Genomic DNA, 14,426 nt, shown 5'->3' with positions numbered 1-14,426 from the left:
AAAAACCCAGGTATTATAAGCACATGATTTGCTGAACAGACTGCATGAATTTAATTCAGTAGTTTTCATTGACAGTGTTTAGATATGGCAGACCTGAGGGAGCTGTTTGAGAAGCCACTCCACTCTGCTTTCCCCTTTCCTTTTAAACACACATTTGGATTGTTGAGGACTGTGATTTAGGAAAGACAGGAATACAGCAGACACTTTGAACCATTCCGATTTTCCCTCCTAGGCTACCAGATTTTAAGTGACAATATTGGTTCTCCCAATGGGCACATTCTTTTTTATTGGGGTGCTTGACAATCTTCACTGCTACAGTGCATTGTCTTCTAAGGTTCAGCAGCTGCAGCAGCCCTCCATTAAGTCTTTTCTGATCATATTTTTTGCTGCATTGCAATCTAATGAATACTAGGAAAACAAAATATATTAAACGGCAGAGTTATCAGGGAAAAAAAATAAAGAGGAGAAAACCAAGCACGGGTAGGTACAGACAAAATCACAGCTTAGATGCTTTTAAAATAAGCACCTGGAACCAGATTTGTCAAATCAAAGGAACAAATTACATTTGTGGATGTAATCTTCTGGGAGCTACTTCTTTGTGTTTGTTTTTTTTCTTTTTGCTAATTCACCACATTGGCTGTATCAATTATCTTGGCTTTCAATTCAGATTGAGTTTCTCTTTTAATCAATACTTTAAACCAAGAGCTTGATCCAAAGCCAACAGGGACCAGTGAAAAGTTTCTTTGGCTTCAGTAGAGTGTAAGCACCAAAATTACATTAAGAAACTAATCTTCACTGCAGATGCACTGTATGGGAAACAAAGCATAAAATATTTGAAATTACAGCTTTTTAATAATGCTTCAATACCACTTTAATCACATAGACATTTGTTCTGGGACTTTGGCTTCATATACCAAAATTCAGACAGAAGCTCTCGTTTTTGTCTCATTTACCCATCAGTGTAAACAGGAAAACATACATTATAGCAACAATATTAAAACTATTCTACAGCACTCCAAAAGACACGTCTCAATTTAAACCTCCATTTCTTATAGTCTGGGTTTCAATCAGGATACCTGGAGCTAATAATTAAACTCCACAGAAATTGCAGAAAGGGAAAACTGGGGAAAAAAATCAATAAAGAAACCTTTTAGAAGAATATACCTCTGGAACAAATGGTTGCAGTATTCATTCTGTTAAATGGTACCTGAAGGAGGGAAAATCTTAAAGCACTCCTTAGCACAATGCTGCAGAAGCTACAGAACAGCTCCCTAACACTTGGCAGATGCAATTTCATCGTGGGGGACTCTACTGCCTTTTAAATGACAAAAAAAAAATTAGCAAGACAAAGCTCCAGTTTACTGAAAACTGTGGCATTATCTCTCATTCACAACACTGCACTGCAGCAAGCACCAGTGATGGATGCTCAAGCTGAAACAAGACGACTTTCCTGTCCTGCCTGCCCAGGAAAGTCCCATCACATTGTCATTCAGGGATCTAACACATGGCAAGTGCTGCCTCATTTCATTCTTTCTTTCATTCTAAAAATAACTCTTCAAATGATAATTTCAGGGTGGTACCTCAAAGTTGCGTGAAGCTGCATGGAGCTGGGATAACTACTCACCCCATTTATCATCCCTTTGTTTCCTGCTTGACAGGGATGATAGCCTAATTTTTCCTCTGCATTAATAGCACATTCACGTCACATCAAATTCTGAAGTCATTAGTTAGTATATTCACCAAATCTACATTAATAAAGCAATAACTTGATCGTCGGCTTTTAAAGTGCCAATTCAAAATAGGCACAGAAGAAAAAAAAAAACCAACAAAAAAGCCAGGTGCTGTTTAAACAGCATAATCGTTACTCTAATTGATACCTTAGAGTTCAACACTACAGAAAGGGGGACTAACCACGAGCACTGAACTCCCACACACACTTCAGTTCCAGCAAGTGTCTCTCACTCAGCGGCAAGGGAGCAAGAGCTGCTCCCACTGATGCCTGCAGATCTCCATCCTCCTGAATGTGAGCTATTGATTTAGCTTCCAAACGCCAAACTATCAGACTCCCTCGCTGTGGGAGAGTTACAGAGGAACAGCAACTCCAGCCACAGACAGGATCATTAAAAGAACCACCTCTGAACAGACCTGTTGCTAAAAATAAAAGCACCTACCGTGGTTCTTGTGCTCCGTAGGGCTGAGTCTGCTCTGTGAGATTCAAAACCCTTTGAGAATGTAAGGTATGTCAAACTAAATCCCAAAGCCTCAGAGGCACAGAGATGGAGAGAACTGGGGTTAAGAGGCTCCACCACATACCCTGGAAGTCGAAAGGTTGCAGAAAATGTCTAAATCTTGAGAGCTTAAATCACTTTTCTGGCAATCTCTCATGGGGTCTTGTTGATTAAGCCTGCAAATCCTGACAGGCTCTGGATTTGAAGTAAACATTTCTCTAAGTTCTATCAGGGACGGTATGGAATGCAGTCCAAAAAAAATTGAAGTCTGAAATTTTCTAGCAGTGGAGAGAGATGAAAAAAAACCCAAAAGCCAGACAGAATATTTCACAGTAACAGTGTGGCTGTACATCCTGTTTGCAGAAGGGCCAGGGCCAAGACTGTTTTCACCTGCAATCCTGACAGGTGCCATTAGTGCATTTTAAATAGCCATAGCCTCATTAGAAAGTTATTATTATATTAATCTTCTCAAAACTTACAAATATTTGGGATATTTTATTCCAAATAAATGGAATTTCTTCCATTTATTTGGAATAAATGGAAAAAATAATACAGAGGAGAGACCGAGATTTACTTAAAAACACCTTCAAAAGATGGTAGCTCATTCCCCAAGGAAACTGAACAAAAGAAGCCCAAATTTTATGGATTTGTGGTTTTATCATGCAAAACAAATGTGCAAACAAAAAGAACAATAGTACTCAACTTTCAAGCATATTCCACTTCACACAATTGTTTTTCCATCTGCCTTTTCCATAATCCCCGTGACAGGAGCTCATGGTGGAACATAAAATATGTGTTCACTGATGATACAACTGCACAAACAGTTGTATTGAAGTAGCTGAGGTGCTCAGGCACTTCTAGTCTGCCTCAAAACTTAAAAGGTTTTGCTTTGTTTAAAAATACAGGTGTATTTGTAAGGAGGTAATTACTACTGAACAACTCACTGTTCCCTAACAGAGAATATAGTGCAATTTCCTAGAGATGCTTCTTAAACCAATAAAGAAAGGTTAAGTGAAAGAAAAAAAGCACAAGGAGAATATATGAAAGGGCACTGTGGCTTTGAACCTTTATATGAGAACTTAAACAGAAAACTAACAAAGCAAAAACACATTACAAAGCCACAATTTTCCGAAGTTTGGACATAAAAAAACCACCAAAAAACTGCAGCATAATAAAAGATTCAACAAGACTTTCCAAGATCAGAGTTTCAGGATGACCCAGACAGTAACAGAGCACAAACCAGAGACTGTAGCCCTCCACTGTGGAGAAAATAACTGTGGCACAAAATGAGTAGTGGCCTCTGAGGGAGGAAAGTGGGGGGAAAAAAGACACCAAAGTTCAGTATGAACCAAAAACATCACAAAGACAAAAGACACATAACTAGTCAGAGAAATAGGTGAAAGAGCCTTGAAGCATTTTAACTTTACAGTGGCTCTGAGGTAGAGTAAATAATACCTCTTTTTGCTTCATAATTGAGGCAATAAAGGTAAATGATTTCTCAAGATCACATGGGAAGTCTGACCAGAGCCAGGAGCCCAGATTTATTACCTGGCCTCTACACCATGCTGACTCCAACAAATGATGGAGACAAAGTGCAGGGATTCAGAAGGTAAAAAAACCCAAAGACTGTGGGCTGGCAAGACCAAGCTACAAAATGAGACTTAAAAAAAACCAAAATAAAACCCACAACAGCGGGGTTGGCACAGGTTTGCCATGACAAAATGATCAAACTTTTAACTGCACACCAAAGCTAGCACAGGATTAGGAAAGGAATTGTGCTGCTAAGGAAAGGCAGCAGAAGTTCTGGTCCCCACACCTTTCTCCCACTGGTGGTGGAGGCAGAGAACAAACAAGAGTGCCAGGAACCAGTCCCATTGCTCAGTTCCCTGCTTGTTGAAATGCTGGACATTGCTGACATACTTTGGTGTAGCATGAAACCTGTACAGAAGAGTGCATCTTGAATAAATTCCAGCCATTCCTTGGCTAAGGAAGATGAAGCATTCCTAGGGATTAACCATTCCCATACTGTAAAAGCTGTCAATGGAAAAGACAACATAAGGCATTGAGGTTTATCTGATACATTATTTGGTGGAATGGGTTCAACAAAGAACCATAAAATTCAGGACTAGTAAGAATTAACTAATCACCTAGAGATGGAAGCACTACTCACGTATCTACTGAGGGGAAACAGACACATACTGGACAACAAACTTGTCCTGATAACAGTGTAACCATCTATTCCAGCTTTAAAATGTGTATTTGTTGGGAAATGGATCAATGGACCATTACAGGGGACTCAGTCTGACTTATCCAGCAGCTAAAAGCCAACAGCCTCATAAATTCCACTCCAAATGTCTGATTTTTAAGAGGTAGGTGAACATTACAGAGAAGTGGAAAACTTCTGCTGAAGCAGTGCCCTTCACTTGGGCAGGCCTGTCAACACATGAAAGATCTGAACATCAAACAACTTTAAGGTCAACTTTGGCTGTAACCTTTTAACTATTCCTTTAGCTTTAACATACATAACTGAGATCACAGAATTGACACCTATCCTCCAGGTCTGCCTGCAAAATTGATGAAAATAAGCCTAAGTTTAGCAAAACACCCTGAAGAATTCTGTTCCTGGGATACCACTTCTAAGGAGTAATTTTGCCTATTTATTTTTAATTAAAACAACATTTAACACAAACACAAAGCTGAAATGAGAAAATATGATTGGCACAGCCTCAGAGACAGGGCAGCTCCTGCTGGTCAAGCAGGGTTAAAGAGGGCAGGCACCTTTTCTAGTTTATGGTTCATATCCTCAGGTCCTGTTTCAGTTCCTTGGTTTTAAAAGAGGTCTAAAGCAGGACCTAGCTGACAAGGTAAATGGTACACCCACATATTTTTTCGACTGAGGGCCACTTTTGTAGCCACAGGCTCTCAGCAAGATAAAAATTCATTGCCTTTGGTGGCCTTCTCAGGACTGGGAATCCCTGTCAGGATTCTCTGTTGCATATTCAAATTCCTTTCACCCCTGTCACCACCACCAGCAGCCCCACGGACGCTTTCAGCATCTATCCAGGCAGATCAGGATGTTGCTGCTTAAACTAAATCAATTAGCAAGCAGCAGATGTCCAGGGCAAGTAGTTTTTCCATGGAAGTCTGGTTCCTTGAAATCAGCAGAAAGGTGAAGACAACAGAAGTTAAGGCCTCTGGCTGGGCTCTAATGCCTGCTGCAGGGATGCGATGCACCCCAGACAGAAATCAGATCAGGAAGGGAGAGCAGATGAAGGCAGCCCTATGTAAATTGTCAGATGCAAACAGGAACCTGCAGTGCAGTCCAACTTTTTGCCAGATACGTCTCTAAACAAATTAGTTTATCAAAGCTGACATCTAATTAAATCTTCTCTTTAATGTCTGTCATTCTTCTTGCAAGGCCATGCAAAAGGGGTTATAGGAAAGTTTTTGATGACATTAAACATTAATTGCCAACTGTATTTTTATATACTCATTCCAATTTACTAGCTCCTAAATCAAAATTCAGGCCATGCACAGGAAAATCCTGTACAGAACATGTGATCACATCAGGATCTTCTATCATAAGCAAATCTAAAATAAAATCTATAAAGATCTAGCATGTATTGGGAAAAGCATTATTTAAAATTAAGGGGAAAGGATCAAGACCTATTCTCTTGTTGAGTTATGTATGGGGGCTGAGGGAATTTGAAACCATTCTGTGTTATGCTCCATACATGCTGCTGACAGCCAAACCCCATAAGGAAACCTATCCAAGTGCTATTTGATGACTGACAATGTCCATGTGGCAGTATTTTCATTGGCAGAAAAGGAACATAAAAAGGACAGACAAGACAACTTTGAATTTCCATTGATCTGTCAGACTAAGTTAGAATCCACACATTAGCAAGTAGATTTTTTAAAAAGCTGAACGCGGAGCAAAAAGGAGATCTCAAACTTCATAGGACCTAAATCCATTCACAGTAAGAAAAATTTAACAAATTATCCTTGACATCACACAATGAAGTCATGATATAGTGGGAAATTGTCACCTTAATGTGTCATTATAAACATCTCTGTATATTTATCTTTTAATTTGTAAGCCTGGTAATTTTTTTTTTTAAATATGTTTTAAAAGGAACTGGAAATACAAGGCTGTGAAGATGAGCACTCAGCTAGAATTTCTTCAGGTCAGCTGAGGGTAGAAGACTCATTTTTGCAGTGGTTTATTTTGACAGTGCAAGTCTATTCTTCCACAGAAATCATGTCCATACAAAGGCAACAAATATATGTATATATATATATTTGAGCAAATGAGACCTCTACAGTGTTTGTAATTGCAACAGTGACTGCCTGGCACACACATCTTAGGGCAGCTGGATATTTGATGTGTCCCTGTTGCTGCTGCATCATCAATTTACAATCACTTACTGGTCAAACCCCACTCTAAACAACCTTAACTGTATGAAGATTATCTTCTCAGTAGGTTGCCACCATCATGCACTGTGACAGCTTTATGTTTTGTTGTATTTAAGGTTTCCAAACATCACTGCGAAGAAGATCATGAGATTTCTCATCATTACACAGCTGAGCACACAGCCTGCTGCGTTTGTGCCGTTTGTGGTGTTGGCTCCAGATGATGTTCATGCAACCATAGGAATGTTGCACCTCACTAAACTTTTCCCTGGATTGGGAATATTTAAGTACTAGACAATAGGAAGTTATTCATTTAAGAAAGATTTATAGAAACCTTAAAACCTCAACAGGATCACATATGCAAAATTTAAGGTCAGTGACTTCACTGATGTTTGATGAGTCATTGCAGGTCTACTCTACACCTCAATGTGGCACAGTTTGAATTTCATCTGTTTTCATGTTTTCATTACTATTAAATATTTTTTAATACAAAATACAGCATTCAAAAGCACACAATAGAGAATGGTTGTCCTGAAAACACCATCTCTGGTTGTGGGCAGCTCTGTGAGCAGTGGCTGAGATAGCAATGTCTATGTTAACATGTCTAATGTTAACATGCTCCCCATGTTAAACTAACTGAGAATCTCTCCCTGCCTTGTTGTTTCCATATGATACCAAGAAAAAACAATTCACTGTTTCTTTGGGTTGTTTTCATGAAACTAAGGAGGTTGTTGGTCCCTTTTGTTCTCTGGAGGATGTCAGAAGCCACCTTGCCTGGCCACCTCATTCAGGTCGGATCAACACAGAGTGTTTAATAAGATGTGGCAGCAGACTGTCTGTCTTTATTGCTGTTTTCTAAGCTATTAGCACTAGGGAAATCAAAACAAAACCAGCAAGACCAGGCTCACAGCACTGAAAATGTTTTCTGCTATTTCTTCTCTCCACAGACTAACACAGGAGGTTCTCATTCCTTCAGCAAGATGGTTTCCACATTATTGGAAGTAGACAAAAGAAATTGTAAATAATTCCTAGCTGGATTTTCCTTCTTTCGTCTTAATCCCTTTTCCTCTTTTGCTGTTTCACTTTCCTGACAATTATCTTTTTGCTTTTATTACTCAATTTCTTTTCTTCCCCTTACAAATGTCCCCAGTAGAAATCTGAAATGTTAGTGTGGCCTGTAAAAAAGGGGTTTGGCTGAGATAATTAGAAGGATTCCTGTGACTCAGGAATTTGGCCAGGAGTAACTGGGTCCTGGGTAAATGTCAGAAGATACAAAGCTAAAGTATCTCAAATTAGGCAAATTCAGATGAAAATTCTAAGTCAGCATGTCAAAAGTTCACTCTTCACTCTGCAAAAAGCAAGCAGCAGAAGTTTTCCTGGCTGCTTCCCGCTTGTTATATCACCTCCAATTTAAAATGTTATAGTCTTGGGGGAATTTTTTTCTTATTTTAATTTCCTACTTACTACCTTAGTTACACAAGTCACATTTTAAACTGCTGTCGTTGATGGAAATAATCACAGCTCTAGATGATACACTTTTATTTCTGCTGCTCTGATTGTAAAATTGATTAATGAGCCCTGAATTTAGAAGCTTCTATACCAACAATCTTGGACTTTTAAACAGCCTCACCTTCATAACCCAAAACAGAATACTTTGTTACTTCCTGACAGTGAAATGTGTGTACGTATGAAATATGTTTTAGCAGATAGAGATTTTAGGTCTACAAGCACATCTTGTTCAAAAAGGACCATGTAACCTCCTGTCACACAGTAAGGATGTTGGTCTATAGACACACTGAGGGTTTAATACACACACCTTCCAGAAAACCCCTTCCAATGGCTAAGCCCAAGGTCAACAGTACGGGTTGGATACCCAAAAATTGAAAAGTACAACTAAGTTTAGGTTCTTGTTCAGGAGATGCCAATCTTACTCATGTAAGAACACTTCTGCTGCTCCAGCTGCTAACATGATGGACAGATTACCAGCAAAAACACGGCCCTTTTTCTGTCTCACCCCAAAATCAAAAAATACGACAAAACTTGGATGAAATAAAGGTGGCAGAGCTTAAATATATTTATCAACATAAGCCACATTTCCTCTGCAGATCGACTCATCTTTTACAACTGAAGATCAAATAATCACTGTATTTACATACAGTAATGGTCCACACGTGCAAAGTAAATTCATTAGTTTTCAAACCATTCCTGCCAGCACTCAAGCAGCATCTCTTCAGGCAGAATTTTGACACTAGGGAACCCAACTGCAGGAAGCTGGGAACTTTCAGTTACTTGACTGCTCAGCCATGAGCTCTGGCATCTCTCAGCATTAATAAGGAAAGAAAAAGTCCATCATGAAGAGAGAGGTTGCTCACTACAAAACTGACATCAGAAAATTAAGAGCCTTGATAGCTATTAATCATAATAATTACGATCAATAATTAAAAAACAATATGAGGCAAGAAACACTTCTTCCCAGAGCAGCAAGACTCTAGGAGTCATGTTGAAAAAAGAAAGTGCGTTTCTGACTGAAAAAATGCATCGACACCTCAAGCCCGAGATACACTGCAATGCAGTGTTCTCAGAAAGAAAAACAGGAGTCACCCCAGCAGCTTTGGAAGTCACTCATGAGGCAGCACAGATCAAACTGGAAATTCAATATCTTGTTCTGCCCATAGCTGAGGGCTGAGAAAGAAGGAGTTCTTCCTTTTCCAAGAGGCGAGCAGTTACAAGGAGAGCTGACCTTTCACCTCTACTCAAGTCTGTGGGAACAGGAATCTTTAAGCCCTGGACATGATTTATTAAAAGGGCAGGATCAATTAAAAACTCATATTTCTAGCTGAAAATTTTATTACCAATAAGTCTTAAGATATTATCATTACCAAGGGGTAATAAAAACTTTTCCTGTTGTGTTTTTTTCTCCAGTTCTCTGACTACATGCAGATGCCAGTCTGGACAGGTAGCTCCAAATAGTTCATGAGCATTTCATATTTCAGAATTATGAAAACAACTCATAACCATGTGGTTTTAATGCTGGAATTTTTAAGGAAGATATCAGCAGTGAAATACCAGAAACTACTCAATCTCCTTTCTCTAGCAAATTTGAAATATATAATAGCCTATGTTTTAAAGAGAGTAAATATAAAGGCAATCTAAATGCTACCTAATCACAGAGATTACCTACAGTATAATACATACCTACTGCATGGACATACAGAGTTACTTATCAAAGTTTTAAGAATAGCATGTTTCTTTTTAAATATTAGCATCTTTTAAGTCTCTTTCAGGTTGTGTGTTTTCCACATTGTCTCTTCCAACTACTGCCCTACTTCCAACCCAGCAAACCCCTGCTGTGAGGAGCTTTTTATCAAATAAGTGAAGGTTTTGCTGACACTCTTGACAGCCCAGAAGATGATGCAGGTGACATTTCAGAGGGAGTTCTCAGAAAGCAACACAGCATTTCTTCTGCACACACTTTTAAGTGGTGTGACAAAAAGTGAGAATTCTTTCAAGAACTTGGTACAGAGACCAAGATGAGTCTTACCTGCAGTGCTGCCACAGAACAGGTGTCAGCACCAGAACAGTGAGTCCTGAATCTCAGGATTGCAATTTCTGTATTTACACAGCCTGGCTCAAGCTGGTGATGCCTTAAGTTTCAGCTTTCATGTTTTCAGACTCTGTGCTGCCTGGAGGTGCAGTTCTGAGCCTCATATTAAATGTTAGTAAACTCTAGTTACAGAGCAGGGAGACAAAACAAATCCTTTTCCTGCTGCAGACCAAGGACAACTTCCAGGCCCAAAAGCACAAACAATAGTGAGAGGAACAAGAAGGATGGGACCTCACAACCTGAAGCTGGAATTGGACAATTAAACACCAAGATGCAAATGGACCAAAACTTATTAAAATGTGAGATCTCATGACCTGTCAGCCATTTTGTGACCATTTTTAGTCCACCCTGGGTGTAGCCCTGGTCAGGTCCTGTCCTGCCCAAGGTGGATCCTGGAGGCTTTTCAATAAATCCCTACTTTATTCTCTGGCTCTGTTCAGTCTCTGTTCCAGGTCAGCCTTCCCAAGGCATCACTGGGACCAACAGAGAAGTCACAGACGAATCTTCATCTTTTGTCTAGCCTACACCTACCTCTCCCAGAACAAGAGCAGAATGGAAAAAACCATCTTTACTCACAAATATTTTCACTCAATGCAAATTAATGCGAGAAACTCATCTCCTGAGCACACAGGGCAGTGCAAGCACCACTTGCTGCAGAGTGGCAGAGCTGAGCATGGAGACACTCAGCTACAGGCCACCAACACATCCCATCCACCAGAAGTAGAAAGAAAAATACAAGTACAAAAATACAAGTGTAAAATTAAGAGTAGGCAGGAAGAAAAACCTGCTTCCCATCAAACCTGAACCCTTGAGATGCTTTGGTGTAGTTCCAAAGCTGCAGCATCACTTTGTGCACCACCAGTGCACAAAGAAAACGTCGTAACTCTCTCTCAAGTGAGTATTGGGCTGAACCCCAGACCTGTGAACAACAGAAACTTCTCAAGTGCCTCACGCACACAGTGAGAAATGTGTCTGCTCTGAGAAAAAAAGGAGTTTGAACATGTGGGCTGGCACTTTCCCGTGGTATTTTATTACTCAGATTCCTTGAATTTGTAAAGTATTCCCCTTCAGAAGACCCTACAGTGGCTATGGTTAGAGGTCAAACTTTATTTAAAACTACAGAAAGCATAGAACAGCTTGATGAAGATCAAATACGTGCAAATAGGTGATAATAACACAGAAGTTGAGACTAGTTGTAGCATTTTACTGATTTATAGTAATTTAACCTTTTTCTTTTTCTTTTTTTTTTTTTTTTCCTTTTCTTTTTTAATTTATTTTTTTTTCTTGGTGTCTTATTCTCAGTCCCAAAAACAAAACAAAAACCCACTTGAGTCAGGACAGAGGTCAGCAATCACCATTTCAACTTAAAATATCACCATTTAAATGCAAATACTAGCCTTTCTTCCTGACCTTTAAATGTTCATTTCATAGAAATGGAATAGAAAGTGTAAATTTTGTGTCTTCGTATCTCTAAGCAGCTCCTGTGTCATTTAGTTGCAGGTTTTGACACATAAATCCGTCTTATTAAATATATTCCTTCTGATTAAATATGTCATTGTATCAGCATGCTCTGGCTCCTCAGAGACAAAACCCAGTAATTTTGCATGATGTTTCATTTCACAGAGTAGACATATTAAAATGGAGATTATCGTTGCTTCTTACTCTCTATTTATTGAGATAAACCCAAGTTTATATGATACCAACAGAAGATGCTGCAATATTCTTTCTGGGGCTTGCTCATAACAAATTTAAACAATGCTGATACCCACAGCAGAGGCTTGCAAGCTCTCCTCAAACACGTTCATCTAACTCAAAACCTCCCTTGTGTACCTACAGCCACACATTACTCTTACATTTCTCAGCAATTAGCAGATGATTTATGCATGAAAACAACAAAATAAATGTGCTGATATTTATTTTCACACAAGAAGACCAAGGAGATTCCTCCCTGCTCTTAGGAAGAGCCGGCCTGTGCTTCTCCTCCTTCTGGTATTTTGCACCTCCACAGCAAGGCAGGGAAGGCCTAGTTCCTTGAAAGAATGATTTTCTGCCCGTTTAAAAAGCTTGACACGGCCATTTAAAAGAGCAGTATTTTGTAAAATGTCAGATTTTTGGCTGAAGGGCAAAAAGGTACCAGTTCTTGGGTCAAACAGAGTCACATCACCATCATTCCAGATCAAAGGTTCTCTATTAGCTGTGCCATCATTTCACATGCCATGGGCTCCCCTCCCTGTTTCCCCAAAAAAACCATGGTAATAGGTATAGCTGTGGATTCTCTGTGCCTGCACATGCAGAAACATTTCTGTTGCTGTTGTTTTCACCAATTTAGTCATTAGTTTCATAAATTAGAGCCCATCCCCTTCCATATATTTTTTTTCCACAATTCAAATCAGGACAGACTCAGTTTCAGTGTCAATGAATTACGTATGCAAATCACATTCATGCTCTGGCAAACATGACTCCAAGTTTGATTAAAAAAACATAATTATGCTTTATTACTCTGTTTATTGGGGGATGGGGGGAAAAGTTTTAAAGATTGATTTTTCATGATGGCATTTGTTCCTCTATCAATCTGGCTAATGGCAGTAGCAAGCCTAAGGAATTGTCAGTCTCATCTCTCAAATCAAAAGATAATGAAGAAAACCCAAGTGTGAAAACTGGTGTTTGGTACAGATCATCAGAGTAATTTCTTGAAAGCACTTCAGAATGAAATGCATTCCCTGTTTATATTCTTTTACACTGTACAAAGAGTTTCTCTACTGACCCTGCATTTCAGAGCTTAGATGTTAAACAAACTAACTCCATAATACATACTATGGAGTTGAGCAAGGTTTATGCATGCAAAGGACACAGCATCACATCAGACTACAGCAGCATCACTAACCACAGCAGCTAGAGAATCACAGCACAGTCAATTCAATTTCCAGTGATGCCTCTTTAAGCTCTAACGAACCATGGGGCCCTAATGAGAGGTTTCACTGAATCCTGGCCAATCAAGCAGAAATTTTATGGAAAAAAGGTAAAAGCTAAGAAGCAAAACCACTCAATAACTATATTTTACAGCAATGTATTCAACCACGGATTAATAGTTTCCCTTCAAATCTGTAAAAAAACTAATCATGACAGAATTGTAGCTTTGCAGTGCAGGATTGGCTTCCTTCTCCCCACTCTTCGCCTCTTCCCAAAAGTGGGGAGAAGAAATAAATGCTGAAAAACAGTGAAAGGAATCATGATCCCTTGGTTTGTACCTGGCAATATCTTTAGGCTGCCCTCAATAGCTTGAACCACTTTGATTTATTGGGCCATTAAAGTTCCAGTAATAATTCCAGTGGAGTTTCACAATTAATGGTTACTGACAGGAAAGGTTTCTGTCTTTCCACTTAACAGTGCTCAAAGATGCAATCTTGACCTCACTGAACTCAACAGCAAAACTTTCACTCAGTTCCAACCAGTGGAGTTTGATACAGGCATCTTCCAACCTGTAAAATATTTCCTAAAACAATAATTAAAGTATGGCAAGTGAGTGCTGTCAGCCAGCAAACTCTGTGCCAAAATGAAAACTTTGATCAGAAGGATGGGTAGTCTTTCACAAAAATGGGTTACCTCCTAAGTGTTTGTCTTTCAAAACACTCTTGGGCTCAAGCAGGCTGCATGGTAAGATATGTTTCCACAGAAAGCAGCAGAATCTGCTGAGGAAACATGAGCCTTAGCAACAGATTTCACTTTTCTTACTAGAGCATAGCAGAGGAAAAAGAAAGGAAGAAAAGTAATCAATACCTCTGAATGCTTTCTTGTTGAAAGGGAAGAATTTGGATGCTGATGACTTAGCAAAAGTTCTTCTGCTTAGAAGAGCTCAAGCTGGGAAGGGGGAATAGTTCTTCAAGCACTTCAAGACCACAGAAGCTTCCTCTTCAGAGGATGATGATGAAGAACAATTAAGAAAAAAAGATCTTTCCTTCCTGGTTTTAAGAACTAGAGATTATAATGTCAGAGATTTCTCTCTCCCTTCCTTCTGAAGGAGTAGAAGTGACATATGGCACACATATCCAAGCTAAAGAGCAAATTAATGGATTAAAGACTCCTAGAAAAACCCTGTGTTATGGGGGAAAATAACTTCTCCAAAGCACTTAACTGAGGTTTCATGGGCACACTGGCACAGGAGATGTTCTGTGGAAAGGATA

The 14,426-nt window shown here is 39.3% G+C and overlaps 1 protein-coding gene across 8 annotated transcripts in view; it reads right to left on the bottom strand.

The window, feature by feature from the left end:
* The window catches only part of MACROD2 (mono-ADP ribosylhydrolase 2), an 866,413-nt gene that overhangs the window by 523,574 nt on the left and 328,413 nt on the right, over nt 1–14,426 (bottom strand). The window lies entirely within an intron of this gene.

Source organism: Zosterops lateralis (genome assembly GCF_965231275.1).
Source record: "Zosterops lateralis genome assembly, chromosome: 3".
NCBI lineage: Eukaryota > Metazoa > Chordata > Aves > Passeriformes > Zosteropidae > Zosterops > Zosterops lateralis.
The sequence above is the reverse complement of the archived record's forward strand: the minus strand, read 5'-3'. Positions and strand labels throughout refer to the sequence as shown.